This window comes from Podarcis pityusensis (genome assembly GCF_964106645.2).
Source record: "Podarcis pityusensis genome assembly, chromosome: 10".
In the NCBI taxonomy this organism is placed as follows: domain Eukaryota; kingdom Metazoa; phylum Chordata; class Lepidosauria; order Squamata; family Lacertidae; genus Podarcis; species Podarcis pityusensis.
In genome coordinates, this window is record NC_138035.1 from 42124326 (window position 1) to 42145627 (window position 21302).

Sequence of the window (21302 nt, forward strand, 5' to 3'; positions counted from 1 at the left end):
ATCCTCTCTTCTCCCAGGTCACGGATTCTGCCGGTCATTTCAGCCAGTTCCATGTAGTCTATCAGTTGTATCTGCCATTCTTCCAGTGTGGGTAGATCTTGAGTTTTCCAATGTTTTGCAAGAAGTATCCTTGCTGCTGTTGTTGCATACATAAAAAATGTCTGGTCCTTCTTTGCCACCCCTTGGCCGACAATACCCAAAAGGAAAGCCTCTGGTTTCTTAGTGAAGGTATATTTAAATACCTTTTTCAATTCATTATAAATCATTTCCCAGAACGCCTTCACTTTAGGGCAAGTCCACCAGAGGTGGAAGAACGTTCCCTCACACTCTTTGCATTTCCAACACTTATTATCAGACAGGTGGTAAATTTTGGCAAGTTTGACTGGGGTCATATACCATCTATAAATCATTTTCATTACATTTTCTTTCAGAGCGTTACATGCAGTAAATTTCAATCCATTGCTCCACAACCTCTCCCAGTCCTCAAACATGATATTATGCCCAATGTCCTGTGCCCACCTTATCATAGCCGATTTAACCGTTTCATCTTGTGTATTCCATTTCAACAGCAAGTTATACATCCTTGAAAGTACCTTAATCTTTGGTTCTAACAATTCTGTTTCTAATTTCGATTTCTCCACCTGGAACCCTAGTTTCTTATCATTTTTAAAAACTTCTTTAATCTGAGCGTAATGTAACCAATCTCGCACTTTGTCTTTCATTTTCTCCAAACTCTGCAATTTCCAATTGTCTCCATCCTTTTCTAGTATTTCCCAATATTTTGGCCATTTAGCCTCCATATTGGGTCTTTTTCGGGCCTTGGCTTCCAAAGGTGAAAGCCACCTTGGTGTTTTATTTTCCAGCAAGTCTTTATATTTTGTCCAGACATTAAACAATGATTTTCTGACAATATGGTTCTTAAAGGCCTTATTTGCTTTAACCTTGTCATACCATAAATATGCATGCCATCCAAAAGCATTGTTAAACCCTTCCAAATCTAGCACATCAGTGTCCTCAAGAAGTAGCCAGTCTTTTAGCCAGCAGAACGCTGCGGCTTCATAATACAACTTTAAGTCTGGCAGGGCAAAGCCCCCTCTTTGTTTTGCATCAGTTAATATCTTAAACTTAATTCTGGGCTTTTTGCCCTGCCAGACAAACTTAGAAATGTCTCTCTGCCACTTCTGAAAGCACCCCGTTTTGTCCAAGACCTGAAGTGTTTGAAATAAAAACAACATCCTTGGCAATACATTCATCTTGATAGCAGCAATTCGGCCTAACAAAGAAAGTTTCAATTTTGACCAACTATCTAAGTCTCTCTTAATTTCTGTCCAGCATTTTTCATAATTGTCCTTAAATAGACTTAGATTTTTTGCTGTTATGTTTACCCCTAGGTATTTTACTTTTTTAACCACATTAAGTTCCGTCTCATTCTGAAACCGTTCTGACTCTGTATCAGACAAATTTTTCCCCAAAACCTTAGTTTTCTGTTTATTTAGTTTAAATCCAGCCACCCGACCAAAGTCATTAATCAGTTGTAATACTCTTTTCGTACTGGGCTCTGGCTTCTGCAAGGTCAAAACCAGGTCATCTGCAAAAGCTTTTAATTTATATTGTTTCTGACCGACCTGAATTCCTTCCACCAACCGATCCTCTCTAATCAAGTTCAATAGCACTTCCAGAACCGAAATAAATAACAAAGGGGAAATAGGGCAACCTTGTCGTGTCCCTTTTTCAATTTTAAACTCTTCTGTAACCACATTATTAACTATCAGTTTAGCTTTCTGTTCTGAATATATCGCCCCGATCCCATTCTCAAAACCCCGTCCCACTCCCATCTCTTTTAAATTTCCCATCATAAATTTCCAGGAGATATTGTCAAAGGCCTTCTCCGCGTCTATAAAAATTAAAACTGCTTTTGTATTTATGTCTGTTTGCAAAAGTTCCAAAATGTCAATAATGTTCCTTGTATTAGCAAACAGATGTCTTCCTGGGAGAAAGCCGGCCTGGTCCTTATGAATTACTTCATTTAAAACTTTTTTAAATCTATTTGCCAAAATGTCTGCAAATATTTTGTAATCCACATTTAAAAGAGAGATGGGACGGTAGTTCATGAGACTCTTAATCTTGGGGTTGTGGGTTTGAGCCCCATGCTGGGCAAAAGAGTTGAACTAGATGACTCTCACGGTCCCTTCCAATTCTATTATTCTATGAAAAAGATTCCACCTCCTGACTTGAACCTTATGTGTCTGAAACCAGGAGTCCAGGGCATCAAGTGACTGACTGAGAGAGAGTAAATCATATATACAGATGGAGCCAGGATACTGTGCATGAGAACTTAGCTCCTGATCTTGGGACTCTGATGATCCCAAACAGTCTCTTCTTAAGCCAGGGCCTGCTATAAAACTCAGATCCACTGCATTCCTTCAGGTAAAGCAGCTTGTTGGCAATATGCCAGTATTTACCTCTGCACCTGCATGTTCCAGATATTTGCAGTAATCTGGACTTAGGCATCTAATATATATCTCGTCTAGCCATACTTCATTATTCCTGCAATTGCCTTTGCACTCCACCCTCCCAAGCTGTCCCTCCTTATATAGCACAGCACTCCTGTTTATCCAGACTCCTAATTACCTGAGCGGTTTGCATACAATGTTTGTTAGTCAGATCATAACCATAAATCCAACATTACTTCTGCTTTTAGACATACTCCTTTAAAAAAAAATATTCATTTCAGACGACGGCAAAAATCCTAGATAAAGCAGCGGCAGATACTGGGGGAGCAGGTTGGTGGATCGGAGGCAAGCTGATTTATTTGCATATGTAAGAAAATCCCAATTTAACTTGCTGCCTATAAAAAGAAACAATCTTCTGAACTCCAAATAAGCAGCATCTGGGAAGGTCAAGGAATTCATCCTCCGAGAACTCCTCTGTCAAGCATGCCAACAATAAACGGAGAGGAGTTGCCATGGCACCAACACAAAGGGAACATAAATTGGCAAGAAGTGACTAAGGCTGGCTATAGCCGTATAAGGTATTTGGGAAAAGGCATTACTTTGCTACTTGGTATTGATTATAACCAAGATCTCTTTCCCTGTCCGCCCGTTCCTCTCCCCCTATTAATCTTACAACTCACATATATTTATTTGTCTAAGAAAGGGGTTGTTCCCAATCTGCATGCCAAAGTGAGGGCATGGTAATTAACTACTGCAGCAGGATGTGCACGCACAGCAGCTTAGTCCAGTGGTTATCTACCCTATTCAAACAATCTGATAGGCCGCAGGAATACTGCAGGACTCCAGTGGCTTACCAGCATACTTTACCTTTTATAGTCACAGTGTTACTGGACTCCATTGGAGGAGTCGTGGAAGAAACTTGCGTTGAAACCTGGTAGCCCCACCATCCCTATAGTTTTAACAGCCCTTCTGCTTCTCATGCCTCAATGGTATCTCCTTTCCCCCATCCTGTAGGACTCTTGCAAAGAGGATGAGAAGTGGGTTTGCTATTGCCTTTTAACTTAAAAGCATTGCCTCCTTCCCTGTAACTAGTGGTTTTCTTCTCAAACTTCCTACCCTCTGGGAACCATCACAAAATCACTGTTTGCCTACTGAGTCACTTCAACGTTGTAAAGATGATAATTCCAGGGTGGGTTTGGGAGGGTTTTTTTTTTAAAAATGTATTATGAAGTTAAAATCACAATCTGATAAGAAATATGAAATTTAAAAAATAAAAAAGAAGAGGAAGGGAAACAGTTAAAAAACAAAAACAAACCCAAGCTTCACAGCCATCACCTCATAAAATACATTCTCAAGGGACTGCACAATGAATTAGATGTTACGACAAAATACCAAATAAAGCCATATTTCATCAGGACTTCCTATCCCTGTGATTGGCCTTATCATATAAGCAATAAATTGCTACCAAATGGAGGCAAAATCCATAGATGTAGCTGCCCCCCTCCAAGATTCCCTTAATTTATAAATCAGTTTCACAGAACTGAGAATAACCATTAATTTGCCATTGAAACAATTATTTAAAGAAAAACCCAAGACTCCTTCCAGCCCAGGGTTATGGTCAAAAAAGCAGCTACTAATAGAAAAATTATAAGTGGTTTACATATTAAATCTATTTGACTCATTAGTAATTGATAGAAGTCACAGTTTGGGGTTTAAAGGCACCAGTACACCCATTATGGGACATGGGTGGCGCTGTGGGTTAAACCACAGAGCCTAGGACTTGCCGATCAGAAGGTCAGCGGTTCGAATCCCCATGACGGGGTGAGCTCCCGTTGCTCGGTCCCTGCTCCTGCCAACCTAGCAGTTCGAAAGCACGTCAAAGTGCAAGTAGGTAAATAGGTACCACTCTGGCGGGAAGGTAAACGGCGTTTCTGTGCGCTGCTCTGGTTCACCAGAAGCGGCTTAGTCATGCTGGCCACATGACCAGGAAGCTGTACGCTGGCTCCCTTGGCCAATAAAGCGAGATGAGCGCTTACCTTTACACCCATTATGTAAGAAATTACCTTCATGACCTCTTCCCAAACTTTATGCATGTTTGCAAGACCACCTCAAGTGCCAATAGATTTGGGGCTTCTTTTACACTGAATGCCACTCAAGGCTCTCGGGTATGCCCTTCCTCTGTGCAAAATAAGAGTGTGTCAACCTATAACCTAACATTCCCCTGGGCCTGAGCATCTCTGGAGATGTTTCATAATGAAGCAGTGCTTGCCTTTCAGAGACATTTGTCTACCCTAAATGTTATCACTGAAGAACCCCAATAAACTTCTTGGGAATGCAGTTTGAGAACCTCTGAAAAATCTGAACACCCAACTCCCTCTCAATCCAAATATGTTTTGGTTACATCCACATGGCACATGGAGAAATCATCATACAGAAAGATGGAGATCCTGCTACTGATAATCTAGGATGTAGTTCAAAATTTTGCAACAGAAAAGGAAGGTGACTGGCCAGACAGGCCATTTTCAAGAAATGTAAATTATCTTGCAGGCTTCTAAGCTCTCAGTTTGTCCACCATTCTCTGAGGGTACCCTTCCTTTGACATCAGTGTCCAAAATGAAGCACATGCATCTCCTCATCTGTGAGATATGTGTGCATGCTTCTGATGTAGGAATCACTGATGCATCTTAGTGCAAGGGAAGCTGGCTGTACAATCTCCAGTTCAGATATGATAAAGAATCATAGAGAGGAAGAAGTGTACGTCAGCCACACTTCCTGTTCCCCGGCATCTTGAATGGTGAAAAAAATCATCCTTACTGATTTTTCATCCGTAATGACTTTGTTCTTTAATAAATCTTTCCTTTTTTCAGTGCACGGCCTACAGTATGTAACAATTCTAGAACCCTTTTAAGGCTTTGTAATAGTTGCACACAGCCCTAGAAGCTGTCAGAATTGTACATGTGACACACACACCTTTTTAGATGAATATAGCCAATGAATCAGCACATACCCCTTTGATCACCCTGCTGTCTATAATGTATATTTCTCAAGCTGATCAAGAAGTTGCTTTTGAGTAGCTTTCATTTTGCCTCTTGCTAGAGAAGAAAAACTATACACGATACAGCAGGGAACATGTTATTCCTCTGACACAGACACAGCTGCGTGGGCAGAGCAGCCTCTTAACAGTGAGGATTTTGTAGGCATTAAGAGCCTGCAGAAAAAGATTTGCAACCTTAGTGGAAGAGGAAATGATACATCCATCAGCTGTTTATTATTTACAAGGGAGCTAAAAGCTTTGGTTAGCCCAGCTGGTGGCTGTGCTAAGATGTGCATTTGGAAAAAGGGGAAATGAGGTTTAGTTTTAAGGGGAGAAGTAGTGGATGAATGTGGGTCACCTGTCTCCCTCTCAGTCCATCCATCCATCCACTCTGAGCTTGCTCACAATTTTATACATTATTATGTAATGATTGCGGGGCGTTTTCTGTCACACTGATGTTGGGAGCAACCGATAACATACCTTTCTCATCACCATTACGGCCAGTTGGTTTTGCCATTGTTCTACTGGCTATTTGTTATTTATTCTATATGATTTATGTTGTGATTGTGATGTTCTACTATGTTATTGGTACTTATTGTTTGTGAGCTGCTTTGTGATTTGTGTGAATTAAAAGTGTCATAGAAATATAATGAATGCGTATGGAAATGGCTATGCAATGACTGCAAATGCCCAGGTGTATGCCCAGCTCCCCTTCATGTCATTCTCTCCATGGATGAGGGAAACATTTAGAAGGATATTGGCTGTGGTCTCCATCCTGCTCTGGGGAAGGGCAAAGCTATGAAGATGGTATACGACAACTTGCTGTCAATTCTAAGTCAGATCATTGGTCGAATGAGTCAAATATTGTCAACAGTGACTGGCAGCAGTTCTTCAGGGTTTCAGTCTGGGTCTTTCCCCGCCTTTCCAGGAAGTTCTAGGGACTGTGCCAGGAACCTCGTTCAACGCAAGTGCTCTATCACTATGCAACGTCACACAGGAGTCTCCCTGGTGTTATTTGTAGCACTGTGACAGTGTATGCCTATTAGACAATACAGATGAGAAATCACACTGAAGGCAGATTTAGATTACTGTACTTTAAAATCAGTTTAAGCATCACCCATGAAAGTGAGGCACAAGTTTTTGCCCTCTTGTTGCTGGAGCTCAAGCTACTGTCCGTAGACAACTGAATGGTCACCTCTTCATAGACTTATAAATATGTGGCTTGGTTATATGACTCAGCTAACCAGGCAAAAGGTCTTCCTGACGAATAACATGATGTTGCATTTATGATTAAAGTTGAGCAATTAAATGTTATAGTAAACAAACAATGGTTTATTACAACATGGCGCTGTTGTTCACTGCTGTTGTTTCTTTGCTTACGAATGTGTTTTGCTTGTGTTACACCCTGAAGGAGTCAGGAACTTTTTACAAAATCAAACTGTTTTTTAGGGTACAGAGCAAGCAAAGAAATTCATACTAAATGTAACAGAACTGGGCTTTTTTTTCCGTTTTCCTAAGAGGAAGTAATATTAAAGGATGTGATGTTGGAGCAAGGGGCAAGCAGAATAGCAGGAGGGGCAGAGGAATATATTGGGAATGATGAGATTTACATAGTTGCTCAAAGTAAAAAAAACAAACCACTGTCAAACTTGAAAGATACATAATACGAAGACGACTTGCTACAAGATGAGCAAGGGCATTACATGTACTTACAAAAAAAGTTAAGTCATGTAGATCTCACCTTCAAGTTATGCCCACTTCTTCTTTGATGATCACTCGTAGCCGAGTAAGATTGTCTTCCATGAACATGGTTTTAACAGTGAGTCCATAAGTGACTGCGAAGGCCAATTCTGGATCCACACGTCCTTCCACAGTGGGGACAAATGTTTCCAGATGGGAGTTGACCATGGTGAGGGTTTGGCAATGCTGCCATCCTCTTAACATCCATGCCATCCTCTTAGCATGAATCCTCACTCGGCTTTGAAGCTTGCTGGGTGACCTTGGGCCAGTCACTGCCTCACAGCCTAGCCTCACAAGGGAAGTTGTGGGGATTAAATGAGGAGGGGTAAACCATGTACACCACATTGAGTTTCCTGAAATGGCAGAGGTATAAACATGTCCATTACAGTCAACTGTGAGCTCCTAATACATTTCCCTTCCCAACCACATCAGACTGGCTTGGTGAGACTGGCTCAGCAGGATGAGTTGGAATTGAGGCACCTCCACATTTTGGAGGCACGAGTTGTGGTTGCCAGGATATCTGAAGTCACATCCACACCATACATGTAAAGGGCATTTAAAGCACATGGCTCCTCCCCCTGCCAAAGAACCCTGGGAACTGAAATTTACACACAGCTACAATTCCCAGCACCCTAAACAAACTATAGTTCACAAGATTCTTGGGATGGGGGCATGCGCTTTAAATGTGTCTTAAATGAATGAATGTTGGTTAGTTTGTTGCAGGTCCAGTACAGTGACTGACACACACACACACACACACACACACACACACAGAATGGCTAAATGTAAGATGTGATTAATATACTCAAGCAGACAATGATCTGGACTAGAAATAGCCACAACTTTATCGATTACAGATATAGGTGAATTTTTGGTTCAGTTATTGGGTTTATAACTGTTCCAGTCCCCCCAGACAAAAATAATTATTATTATTTAATTTTTTAAAGGTAAGGAAACTCTGTTCCCCTGAGTTCCTGCTCAAAAATCAACAACCCTGGGCATGGCCATGTATGAATGTGCATTTACTTTATTTCCGTGGCCATCTAAAAATAGGTTTTGGGGAGGAGTGGAAGGATGTGCCCAGAGCTTTTTCCACATACCTGCCAGTCTGATGAGCCATCACCTACTCCTGTAGGAGGGTAGACCAATGATCCAGAATCTCTCTAGTTGCTATAGAAACCATTTCAGGGTGATAATAAGCCGCCTAACTGCCACACTCAGCCCATCTGTTTCCTCCAAAGTGCCATTTTCGGCAGCTCTTGAAAGGAAATGATGGAGTGAGCTCTAAACACACCAGTAGCAAAAGCCCCCAGGAAGCCTATAAAGTCAAAGGGAGACACTTGAAAACTTCTGGTCACAAGTGGGCAGGGGGAAGTCAAAGCAGGCAGCAGGAATCACATAATCATCTTGGGAAGTTGCCTCAATTTTACCCCTGTGGGTTGCTGGGAGATATGCAGAATATGTGCTTTTAGGGCTGCAAGCTTTTGTCCTTGCACTTGACTAAACATCTAAAGCTCAAGTTGATTCAATAGTGTAGTGTGTAGCAGATTTTTATTGTTGACAGCTACTATCAGTGGGGCTGAGTATTTTTTATTGTATTATTATTATTTTATTGTATTTTTATCAGTGGGGCTGACTACTGAGAGCAGACTTTTTGTTTTCTGGAACGCTTGGTTCTAGGCAGGGCTTTTTTTCCAGCGGGAACTCGCTGGAATTCAGTTTCAGCACCTCTCAGTGGGTGCCATTGCCATTATAAGAGAATAAGAGATGTGTTTGTGGTGAGTTCCAGCACCTATTTTTTTCTAGAAAAATAGCACGGGTTCTAGAGCATTACGCTGTTGTTGTTGTTTAGTCGTTTAGTCTTGTCCCACTCTTCATGACCCCATGGACCAGAGCACGCCAGGCACTTCTGTCTTCCACTGCCTCCCGCAGTTTGGTCAAACTCATGCTGGTTGCTTCGAGAACACTGTCCAACCACCTCGTCCTCTGTCGTCCCCTTCTCCTTGTGCCCTCCATCTTTCCCAACATCAGGGTCTTTTCCAGGGAGTCTTCTCTTCTCATGAGGTGGCCAAAGTATTGGAGCCTCAGCTTCACAATCTGTCCTTCCAGTGAGCACTCAGGGCTGATTTCCTTACACATGGTCCAGCAGAGCCCACAACTCTCCCGATGCTTTTCAGGGGGCACAGGGAGAAGGAGAAGGAGATGGGAAATGTTTCTTCCATGAACTTACTATAGGCCTTGTACCAGAACAGAGTTCAATGATTAAGCCATCCATCATCTGTGTCTGCTTGCATAGGACTCACCTGAAGATGAGATCAGAGTTATGATGACCCATACACTCCAACATTCCTCAGATTAAAATAGGAACATTCCATTCAACATCACCATAGAGCCAACACCTTGCTGACATCTTCAACCAGGTGACTCACAGGCAGAGCAGCTAAGAGTGGATCAGGGCCAGAATCACAGTCTGATAGCGCAGCTGTGGACCATCCATGTTTCTTGGGTCTGCAAGTGAGGAGTAGCTTACTTATGAGTATCCTTTTATTCCAGAGTCATCCTTGTTCCTTAGGCAGGCATTGCAGCATCTGGCAGCCAGTTGAGTATGTAACTTTAGGTGCCTGCACTCCCTAGGAATTGGTGGCCACTAGGTATCTGATTCCACAAAAGGCAATGGTGGTACCTGTGTTTTGGAACTCCTTCCCTAGATCACCCCACCAATCTCCTTAACTGTTAGCATTCAGGAAATGCCTGAATATGTATTCCTAATATGACAGGTCACTGTACCAAACATCCAAACTCACTGGGAGTTTTACAGTTCATCTACTTCCTCCTGGTTAAGACTTTGAATCCTGGATTCAATCCTTGCTTGTTTCCAGAAAGCAGTTTCTTGACTCAGATCAAGCCTTCAACGTGGAGTTTGCCAAGTATCACTTACTCACTAGAATGCATTGAATAGCTACTAGCATTTCTGGTCTGGATGTTCCAAAGGAATTATTAATTCAATGTTTATCATGCTGTCTGAATCATTAATGGTGTACCCTTATTAACACAACAGTGTAATTGCAGACGTTCTTTTGGTACTATGTCCAAAAACAATTATTAATATATGTGTGTAGATTACCGTATATTTATCTGGCAGACACCCCCCTTTGGTTATGCAAATTTGAAAGCTAGCACATTCCTGTCTAAATAGTTGGAATTCGATATTACCTTTTCAGTTCTGGTGCATATCTGCTTTGGTATCTAATATATCAGGCAATATATTTTGCCTGCAGGGCAGTGAAATAAATAATATTCCATTAAAAAGATTATTTTTGGCCTCTTTCAAAACATGAACACACACACACTCCCTCTCATGCGCGCGCGCACACACACACAGCCTGATCTTGAGAGATGTCCAAAAAAATAAAGTTCCGAATACTGTGATTCTCTTCTGACGCAAAGCCTTGGAATGACTCCCACTGCTAATTTAGGATTTGTTGTTGAGAGGTTTTAAGATGGGAGTATTCACTATAATCCTTCATGTTGCGAAGAATTGTAGTATCTAAAACAAGCAGATGAAGCTGTGGCTGTTCACAAGCATGTGATTTTTACTCGTTTGTTGATGGAGAAGCAGGGAGAGGCTAGATAATCCTAAAATTCCTTGAAACTCTATGATTCTGGAACAGCCTATGATCTCATATACAGTACTTTGTTTTCCAGGCAACCTGCTTGCAGAGAATAATGCTCATATTCATATCCCAAAATATGCCCACCAATATCTCAATCAGGTCATTGGCAACAGTTTAAAAAAAAAACTTTTAGGGTTCTTCTGGAAATGGTCAGTCCAGATTAAGGCTGTATACACCCCCACTCGTTCCTCTGCATCTGCTGGTTTGGGAAGTGGTGAATGCAGGACATTAGACTCAATTCATATTCATGCCTTATATATCCTGTAGTTCACTGCATTTTGATGTGTTTCCTGCCCCCTCCCAAAAAAACAGCTTCAATATGAACTGAGAAAAAGAACAATCGAGTTGTGTTTTAAGGGGGTAACATGTGCAAGTCTAAATGGGAGGGGGAAAAAACAGACTGGCATTTTGATAACAATGATGTCATATGTACACTGCAAAAAAGCTTGCACACATGAAGAGGACCTCCAATCCCAAAATAAACACCTGTTTGGAAGCACCCCAGGATCTTTTCTACACAGTCTGTGTAGAAGTCCTACTGCAGTGTATTTACCTGTAGCATATAAATATTAGGATAGGTCATATTTAGAGTACACACTTTGAAAGTGATGGGGGCTGAAGGTGGTCAGCAAGACTTTAATTCTCATTAATTACAGTAACACAAGGCTAGCCGTAATTCCTAATGAATTCAATGGGGCTTACTCCCAGGTAAGGAGAAGTCGGGATTACCTCTAGTTTGGATCTAATACAATTCCCCCCATAAAGATGATTAGGCCCTTAACTGAGTACAAAGGAAGGTAGAGATAGTATCTTTGGAATGAGACTGAAGGAGTTTGCCAAGCTACCTTGACATTTATTCCTTTGCCAGAGAGTAGAGTTTGTCCACAGAAGTTTACCCTGTGAATATGCATCTGGTATTCTTCCTAACTGTCAGCTAGGAAACTCTTGCATTTTGCCATTGTTATCTGTGCTCTGCAAGAGAGCCAGGGGGAGATGCAAGCTACAAATCCAGGTCCCTAGCTCTACACACATATAAAAACTGTTCTGAAAATGCTTTTTTTTTATAAAAAAAAAGGCGTCTTTAAAAATACATTGAATTTTCCATAAGGATCACCATCTAGTGTCACACTGTATACTACACTTAAAACACACTTAAAACTTTATTTGCAGCTGTATAGCTGAGTCCAGAGTTACCAGAAGTCCTTGATTTCAAATGAACAACCTTTTTTTTAGGTAATGCCAACACTGCAACATATTATGGGTGCCTTCTCCTAAAGAACACCATAGTTCCAGTGATATCCATAGTATCCATACGCAGTGCTATTTTTCCAGAAAAAGAGGTGCCGGAATTCACCATGAACATATCCCTCATTCTCTTAGAATGGCAATGGGGCCACCTAAGAGTTGCTGGAACAGGTCTGGCTGAAAAAAAGCCCTGCATATATGTGTGCCTGTACTTCTTCCAAAATATATGGTACTGTGGAGACAGTGCTGAGTTTAAACCAGGGGTCAGCAAACGTTTTTAGGAGGGGGCCGGTTCACTGCCCTTCAGACCTTGTGGCGCGCACACACGCACACACGCAGCATAGGGGGGGCTTCTCTGTCTCCCCCCTCTCCCCCAGCCCCTCCCTTCCCCCTGCTTTCCTACCTCCTCCGCTGCTCTGCCTGTGGTTGGGAGCTGGTGGCAGCGCCTCTCCTTTCTGGACCAGCTTTCCCGGGCACCAGGCGCGGGGCCAGCAGGCGCACCAATCTCCAGCAGAAGCCCTGCAACATGCCCACAGCATGGCCATGCACGGAGAGGCCGGTGGGCGGGTGGCGAGTCTGGGCTGCACCTCAGCCCGTGGGTGGAGAGGCTTTGGATTGGCTGGCACCCATCAAAGCCTAGCTCCCTTCCTCCACAGGGTGGGGAGAAGCCAGGAGGAGAGAGGGGGCACTGCCACGGTTTGTGTGAGAGGGAGGGAGGGGGGAAATTTTTTCGCAAAAAAATGGCACAGCCCGAATGATCATGCCATCCATCGGTGATTACAGGACCATCTGCGGGCCGGATCCAGAGGGCAATTGGGCCTGATCCAGCCCGCGGACCTTAGTTTGTCGACCCATGGTTTAAACAATTGGAAGTTCGGCTTCAAATCCCCACTGAACTATGGAATGGGAGCCAAGGCAGAAAAAACCGCAGATAACAAATGACAAAATGCAACACTTTCCTAACTGCCACTCATTTAAAATCCCTACTTGAAGTAAATCACATGAACTTTAATTCTATTGAAATTTGGGGAAGGGATTTACATCTGAGGAATCTGAGTTTGAAGGGATCTTGGCACTTGTCTACTCCAACCTCTTGCTGAATGCAGAATCTGCAATGTAGGAAGCAACAACAGCATCTTTGACAGATGGCCATATAGTCTCTGCTTATATGCCTCTAGTAGCAGGGTAAGAGAGCTGAAAACAATGCCAATATATTTCACATCTGGCAACCTTTGGTTTCAGATAGTACATGGGTAGATGAGTCTAAAAAGCCTGGTACACAAATTTTCATGACCCTCTAGCAGCTATGGTGGCCCATTTACCAGAAGCAATGTCTTTAGCATTAACTCTGGAAGTGTGTACTGAATTCTGACCAAACTAAGCCTCCAGGCATATATTTTTGCTCTAGGAAGCTTAGTTTGGGAAACCTTGGGCTTAATAGGTTGAGGTAGCCATGTGCAGGATTGTGCTGCAAACTTATGTTTGATGGCAAACTTATTTCATGTTAAGTGTGAAATGAACCCTCAATTTGGGAGCAAGAATTAGTGAAAGCAATGCCAGTATATGTGTCTTTACTTTCCTTGGTTACAAATAGAGAATGCAAACAGTTGGTTTTGTTAGTTTTCTTGGTTGAGTGAGGCTTGCTATGACTGAGTTTAAGGATCCAATATATACTTAAACCAGGGTTGTTACTGCTTCAGTTCTCATTTAGGTCAGCTTAAATGACATCTAAATGAGTTAATTTATTGATACAAGCTAAACTACTTTAGGTTTCAAATAAACAGTATTACACAGAGTTTCCACTTGTTGGACAGTCCTGACTTTTTAAATAGAGTTTGTTAAAGCTGAGCAGTTCTTTTTCTAACCAAGGCCCAGCTTCTGCTTTCCAAACTGCAAGTTATTGGTTTTCTGCTTAATCTTATTTGCAGTGCCATTCAACTTCCATGGTACGAAAGTACTCATTGGTGAACACTGCCAGATCAAGATTTCAAAAAGTTATACTTTAAAGCTGTGGTTTGTGGTCCAGCTCTAATGTAAAAAATATTAATTATGGTCTGCATGACTGAGAAGCTCCAGCCCACACTGAAATGTACTGGTAAGAACTAGCCTCAAGAGAAGACTTTCTGTTTAAAAGGAAAAAATAAAATAAAATTTAGCAGCACAATCCTAACCATGTCTACTCATAGTCTGTTTGAATTCACTGGGGCTTACTTCCAGGTATGCGTGGTCAGTTTTGCATCCTAAGAAAATCATCATATTTCATCTTCTTGCTGTAAGAAGCCTATGTTTAAAAAAAGGGAGGAGGAGAAGGATTAAGGGTAAACAATCCTATCCTGGGAAGTTCCAATGGGCTCCACTCATTTCGCCACTAACACAACAAGATCTACTAGTACTAACAGAGTTGCATAGGTTCCACATAGGTTTCTTGAACACAGACATGGATTCCTTATGCTATAATGATACCCTTGCTATAATGAGCTTTCCAGATCTAGCAGAAATATGTGTTTGAACCCATCTAGTGTGTTTTTTTTTTTTTAAATACTCTACAGCCCTTTAGTCTGCCGCTGAGGCATTACTTTCCCACAATTTAGGTGAAACAGAGTTGAAATGTAGTTTCCACAAAAGCATTTATTGTACTACTATATCATCCAGCATTGCCCTTCCTTATGGCCAATATCATCCTATAATGTTTGTTCACAGATAAGCCTATTTAGCAAAGGGTCTCAGAAACACTGGCTAAATGTTTCCTACATGTCATTGCTTTCATATCAGAGTTGTTGGAAAATTAGTGTTAAAGAGTGTATCTCCATTTCCCCTTGAAAATTTGCAGGGTCGGTTTCTATTTTTGCTGACCAGAGGAGAGGAGGGCTTTAGTTACTGGTTTTCTCTCAGTTTTTTTCTTATAATTTTAATAGTGGAATAATTGTCATGACTCACAACCAAGAATCTTGCAATGGATGGTGGAGATCTCTTATGAGAATGACATATAGGCTACCTCCTGTACCTTACTGGGGACCTTCCTGACCAAACGACCCAACCCCACCACCATCTATCTCCCTGCAAAATAGGGTGAGGGACATTTAACCAGCCAGCTGGTTCCTCCAGGGAGGCAGAGCTTACCATACATTAGGTCTGGCCAACCTCCATAAGGCTTCCGTTGACTCTAGCTCAGGGGTCAGCAAACTTTTTCAGCAGGGGGCCAGACCACTGTTCCTCAGACCTTGTGGGGGGCCGGACTATATGGTGGGGGGGAACGATTTTCATCTGTCCGCAAAGCGGCCTGAAGATGCTTCACTTTACCTGTCCCAGTTGTCGTCCCAATAGCCGCAGTTGGGCTTCTCCAGCCAGCCAGGCACTGTGGCAGGGTAGGAGGCTGCGTTGGCTGGTGAAGACAGAAGCAGCAGCCCCAGTGGAGGAGCCACGGACAGAGGTAGGGGAACCGGGGCATCACCGGAGCTTTTACCCACCACCTGCTGCTGTTGCTTCCTAAGAGGCACCATGGAGAAGGAAGACAGAGCCGCCTGCCAACCCGCAAGCAGCGGCCGCAGCCACCGCAACAACCCGCCTGAACGCCATAGGAGGAATGAAGGAGGGAGAGATGGAGGAAGGCGGCAAAGACGAAAGCAAGCGAGGAAGCGGTGCGGAAAAGGGGCGTGGAGAAGGAAAGAAGGGTGGGCTGAGGGAGAGGGAGGAGGAGCAGGAGGAAAATGCAGCGGCAGCCGGCATCACACGCCCCCTTCACAGCGCTGCCCTGCTAAGGCAGGCAGGCAGGCGAGCTGAGTCCTGCTGTTGAGGGCACCCGGCGTGGGATAAGATTGCTCCGTCCCTGAGGAGAAAAGGGCCGCCGTGTTAGGGAGAGGGAGGGAGAGGGAAAGAACGTGCACACTGGCGACCCACGCACTGGCGATCCACACGGCGATCCCTGCACCGTCCGCAGGCCAGATCTAGAAGGCAATTGGGCCTGATCTGGCCCGCGGGCCTTAGTTTGCCGACCCATGCTCTAGCTCCTTGCAGAGGCAACAACTGTAGCTTCAGAGAACAAGGCTCTGCTGGAGCTGTCCAAGGTCCTGCTCTTGTCTGCTCTCAGCTTGACCTTGGCATAGACTGGTCACTCTGCCTGTTTCCCTTGTGACCTCCAAGCTCAGATGGAACTGGACAACTATACTGTATCATTAGAAAAATGAGAATGAAACATCAAGGAAAAAATGAATGAATGAAAGAAAACCAAGCAAACAGAATCAAAGCCTTCTATTCCCTCTCTCTGTCATAGGAACAGAAACTGACACTGGGCAATCAAGCAGGGTTATTCAAGGGCAATTAATAGGCCATTCAATATTAGTTCCCTCCCCAGCACTCATAAATAAACCATAAAACTGGCAGCAGCTGTACTTAGGAAATGTCCTATTAAACACAAAGGAGCTCCAATAAGGCTTAATAGTACTTTGTCTAATCACACTGGAAAAGCTGGTGCTGCAAATGTATGTACATATGTATGTATGTATGTATGTATGTTGCTGTTGTTTTATTACTTTATTTTATATTCCATCAACCCAGAAAAATAAGCACAGAACATGTCTGAAAAAACATTGGAAACCATGAATGCTCTGTAAAAACTAACAATGCAATCCTATGTGTGTATTTGGAAGTAAATCCTGTTGGTTCAATGGGGCTAACTTCTGGGAAATTGGAATGGTTGTCTCCATCATGTAAGCATCCTGGGAGCATCTAACCAGCTAATGTTGAAGACAGCATCCTGGATTAGATGAACCTGTGGTCAAATCTAGCAAGATGATTTTTGTTATTGTAAGATCTGGGTGTGTCCTTTGAAGTAATACTTTAGTATCAAAACAGCCCCTTTGCAACCATATATATATATATTGCTAATAATTGTAACACTCAAAAACTACACATTAAAAATCTTAATAAAATAGAAAAACAGCTAAGCAAAAAAACAAAATTTACAACTACATAGAGACAGAATCTCCACTAACCCCTAAAAGCCTGGCAGAATTAAAAGTGTTCTCACCTGTCTGTGAAAGGAGACCAGGGAACAGACATAAGCAGAAGCCAGTGTGGTGTACTACAGATGTTGGATTGCAACTTCTGTCAGCTATAGGCAGCATGGCCAACAGTCATGCTGCATTGGCTACCCCTGATGTACACATTTCTTGGGAAGAGTTATCCACAACTCTGGGGCCACCACAAAATGTCCCTTCTCGCAGACAATAACCATACACCATTAAATGAAATAAAGCAGAGTAGGCTATACTAGTCAACCTGAAGGCCTTGTGAGGGAGCGGAGGAGGTTCATACAGGAGAAAGTACTCCGTGAAATACTTGGGAAGCAAACCACATTTTATTTTTGTCAAGTAAATTGTTACACTCAGTCCTTTGCTTTATCTCATCATACATCAGATTACTAATTAGCAAGTAATCCTTCAGAGATGAAAATCTTGAAAATGATGCAGGTCTTACTCACTTGCCTACCTCTTTCTTGCTTGAGTACCATGATACCTTGATCACAAATGTATTGCATTCAAATCTCACTTCAGTATTTGAGAAATAGACAGATTCAATGGTGCAAAGATCATGCAATGTTTTACCCCTGGGGGGCAATTTGTTCCAATTAGTGCCTCAGCAAGCAATTATTGCTGTACAGAACTCTGATTGTTATTCCTGCCTGAGCCAGCTGACTCAGAACGATACAATACTATGAACAAGTGGAACATGCATAGCAGTCCGGTGCCCTTTCTAATAAAGATCTATTGTTAAGGCTCATTTTCCAGTCTGTTTTTTGAATGAACTCTTTTTTCACTTTCAGAAACATCCATCTTTTCCAAACAATGGCAGATGATGTCTGAAAAGCAATACGTCCCATGCTGAAAGTCTATCTGTACACTAGAGTTAATTCAGCTCATTTCAGCCGCCATGTGACACATTTTGATGAAAATATAAATTATCCAAAGAAGGGTTTATTGTGCAAAATGATTTGCCATCTTTATGTTCACCCTCATGAGGGCACTTCAGGCAGGTTCCTATTCTTTACGCATGGAGTGACAGCACTAGTGATTTGCCCAAGGCCACCCAGTTTGCGTACTTGGCTGAGGTCTCCCAGGTTTAACTCCCATACTCCATTTACCATTATGTAATGAAAAAAGAAAGACAAAAAAAATGCCCATCGTGTAATTGGCTCTCTATCATATTTAAAAATAAATCTGTAACACTGAGCAGAAGCGGGGGTGGAGCCGGGGAAGGGGAACAGCCTCTGGATATAAAACCTTAATGATGATGATGTTTAGGAAAAAATAATCTCTCTGGATCCCTTTTTTTAAGCATTTCATTTTGCTGACAGCGAACAACCATTTAAGTCAGAGGCAACGTGATTTACTGCAGTGCTAACTGCAGTTCTGACTTTCGTACATCTATTTTCCATGTAAATATAGTCAGGAAAACGGAACCACAGAATTGTAGCTACTCTTCTTGTATCATCGAAACTGGAATACAAATAAGAGATCTGGTTTCATGGAGCATCCCCACTTCCACTCTTCTTTTCCTTTTACCGCTCCCCACAGCCCATCACCCCCATTGTATGAGACTACAAAACTCAGGTTGGTGGCTAGCCTCATTAACACCCACCACCAACATCATTAAAAATTAAGAATCTGGGCCAGCAGTAGGGCCTCTACCCAACTAGAGCTCTGGAGCAATGGGTCTTATAATTGAATCATTATAATCCATTCTATAATGCAACAGGGAAAGACTTCAGAAAAAAAATGGTAGGAAATGTGACCTTTCCCTGTTCCCTCCTCCTTCTCTCTACCCCCTCCCTGCCATCATATTCTTGAACTACTTTATTTCATGCTTCCAACCTTGTGGCATGGTCTGGACTCCATAAGGAGGAGTAAAAATGAAGGGGTTGATTTGACTAGAAAGAATTAATGAGGCTCAGATAACTTTCACAAGGAGTGACACATCTCTTATCCAGAGTCTAAACCTCCAGCACATTCTCAAGAGGGACAATTAACTTACTCCTTGCAGTGAGCTTGTTTCATTCGCGTGGAGTAAGTCAATGGCATGCACTATAAGAAAACAGTTAAATGTTTGTTTCTCTGGGTTGCTAGACAACGTATTAACTTTAATTTGGTTTCCAGTCATTTTAAAGCACTAACAGAGCACCCAATATTAAAGAAAACAATATGGTATCCTTATTATTAATATATAAGAACAAGGCTTCCGAGGGCAACTTAGCTAGAAGATTGTAGTCGCTTATAACTACATATTTTTTGCGTGAAATATGTTTAGTACATCAGTGCATACAGGTGGGGAAATGTTTCAAAACCAGAGTCCTAGTGCTTCCCTTACTCTGCCTGTTTTGTTCTTTGCTTATTGCCAACTGGAAAAGTGAGACATTGACATTAAACTGAGAAACCTGTAGGGAATGGTGAGGGGTTATAATTGTTAGATTCCCCCCCCCCCCGTAACTTAATAAATCTTTTATTATCACCAACATAGCATATAAAGCATTTTCAACCTTGCATGTTTGACATCTGAAGAGATATTGTTAGGTTGTTGGGTTTTTTGCAGCAGTCCCAACCACATTTATTCTGACACCTTCAGAAAGCTGGGCAATGTACCACTACCTACGCTTACCTCTCTGAAGCCCACCACCAAAATGGGTGGACTTTGGCCAGTGTCTCTTATTTCCGTATCTAGGTGTCTATTGAAAACTTGTCTTTTACAGAGGGCTGTCTCTGAAGAGTGACTTGGCCATTATACTAGATGGTATCTTGCTACTGCCTGCACAGCCTGCATGGGGCCTTCTGGTTGTGTCACCTTGGGAACAAAATGCTGTAGCCTGAACCAAGAGGGATCTTTCTGCGTTCTTAAACTTACCACATACTTGTTAAAGAAAGGATTTGATAACCTTATACCCTTTCTCCCAATTCCCTTCTACACCACAATATGTATTTTTATTATCTCCCTTCGGATCCTCTGGCATAACTGGAAATCAGAATATAAATGAGCACCTTTTTGTAGCCTGATGCCACAAAAGCAGAAGGCAGATCTATTTCCAGATGTAAACTCTTGCCTACATAACATATGTCTGACTATGATGTTAGGTGCCGAACAAAACCTGTGCTTAGAGTGCTATGACTCCAATATAATTCCTCCCTTTATTGAAACTTTGCCTTCTTATTTATTTGTTTGAAAAATGCATTAATTGCTTCATCTTTGAAGAATTTCAAAGTGGTGCACAACAAAAAGTTTTATGGAATCAGAATATACAACAACATTAAGATCACATTTTTAAAAAATGTTCTGTTTGCAAAACTTATGTGAACTAAGGCTTATCTGTTTTGTAAAACTTATCTGAACTAAGGCTTATCTGAACTAAAAACGTCATCAATAGGCACTGAAATCCCAATGGGGTCAACGGCTGTCTGACGGCCACACTGCATGCCTTCCTTGTGGGCATAAGCAGAGCTATGAAAACATACCAGTTTCCTGATTCTTATGCGTCAGTTCTTTAATATTTTTATCGATTTATCAAAAACATATTTACAAACTAGCACATAATCGTACAAACATTAGCAGAACCTCAAAAGGATAAAAAACAAAAACAAATTATAGAGATGTAGTTACATATAGCCAAGTTTTTAAGATGAAGCTATATAGCCCAACCACAATGAGGAGTTTAGCTTTGGGGATTATTTTCCACTCTGCGCTGATATTGCTTCTCGATTTAAGTCAAATGTGTGCATGTCCAAATGTTAGTGTAGCTCATCTTTCTTCAAACACAATATGAAGTTTTCCCTCAGTATGCTGTGTAATGTTCCCCCATCTATGATTTGTGCATGTTGGAAGCTGAAGCACAGAGACAGTTGTCTACAGAGGGATGGGGGTTAGGGAGGAGAGCATTCCCTTCAACACTTCTCCAATGAAAATAGGGACATCCTATTCCATAATGATTATTTTACTCTTTATACCCCACACATCTTACTGGGTTGCCCCAGCCACTTTGGGCAGCATCCAACATATATAAAAACATAATAAAACATTAAACATGTAAAAAAAAACAACCTTTCCCTATGCAGGATTGCCTTCAGATGGCTCAGGGGTCAGATAACTCTACACCCTCCAATATGTATCCAGTGA

At 42.1% G+C, this 21302-nt stretch overlaps 2 long non-coding RNA genes across 3 annotated transcripts in view; one reads left to right on the top strand and one right to left on the bottom strand.

Annotated features, from left to right (window-relative positions):
- The window catches only part of LOC308457480, a 29500-nt gene extending 14908 nt beyond the window's left edge, over window positions 1-14592 (top strand). Inside the window, exon 3 of the long non-coding RNA XR_013976939.1 lies at window positions 14075-14592. This is a non-coding gene — a long non-coding RNA (uncharacterized lncRNA). The remainder of the gene's footprint in view (window positions 1-14074) is intronic.
- LOC308457483 overlaps window positions 1-21302 on the bottom strand; it is a 37624-nt gene that overhangs the window by 4980 nt on the left and 11342 nt on the right. The gene's annotated exons all lie outside the window — the stretch shown is intronic.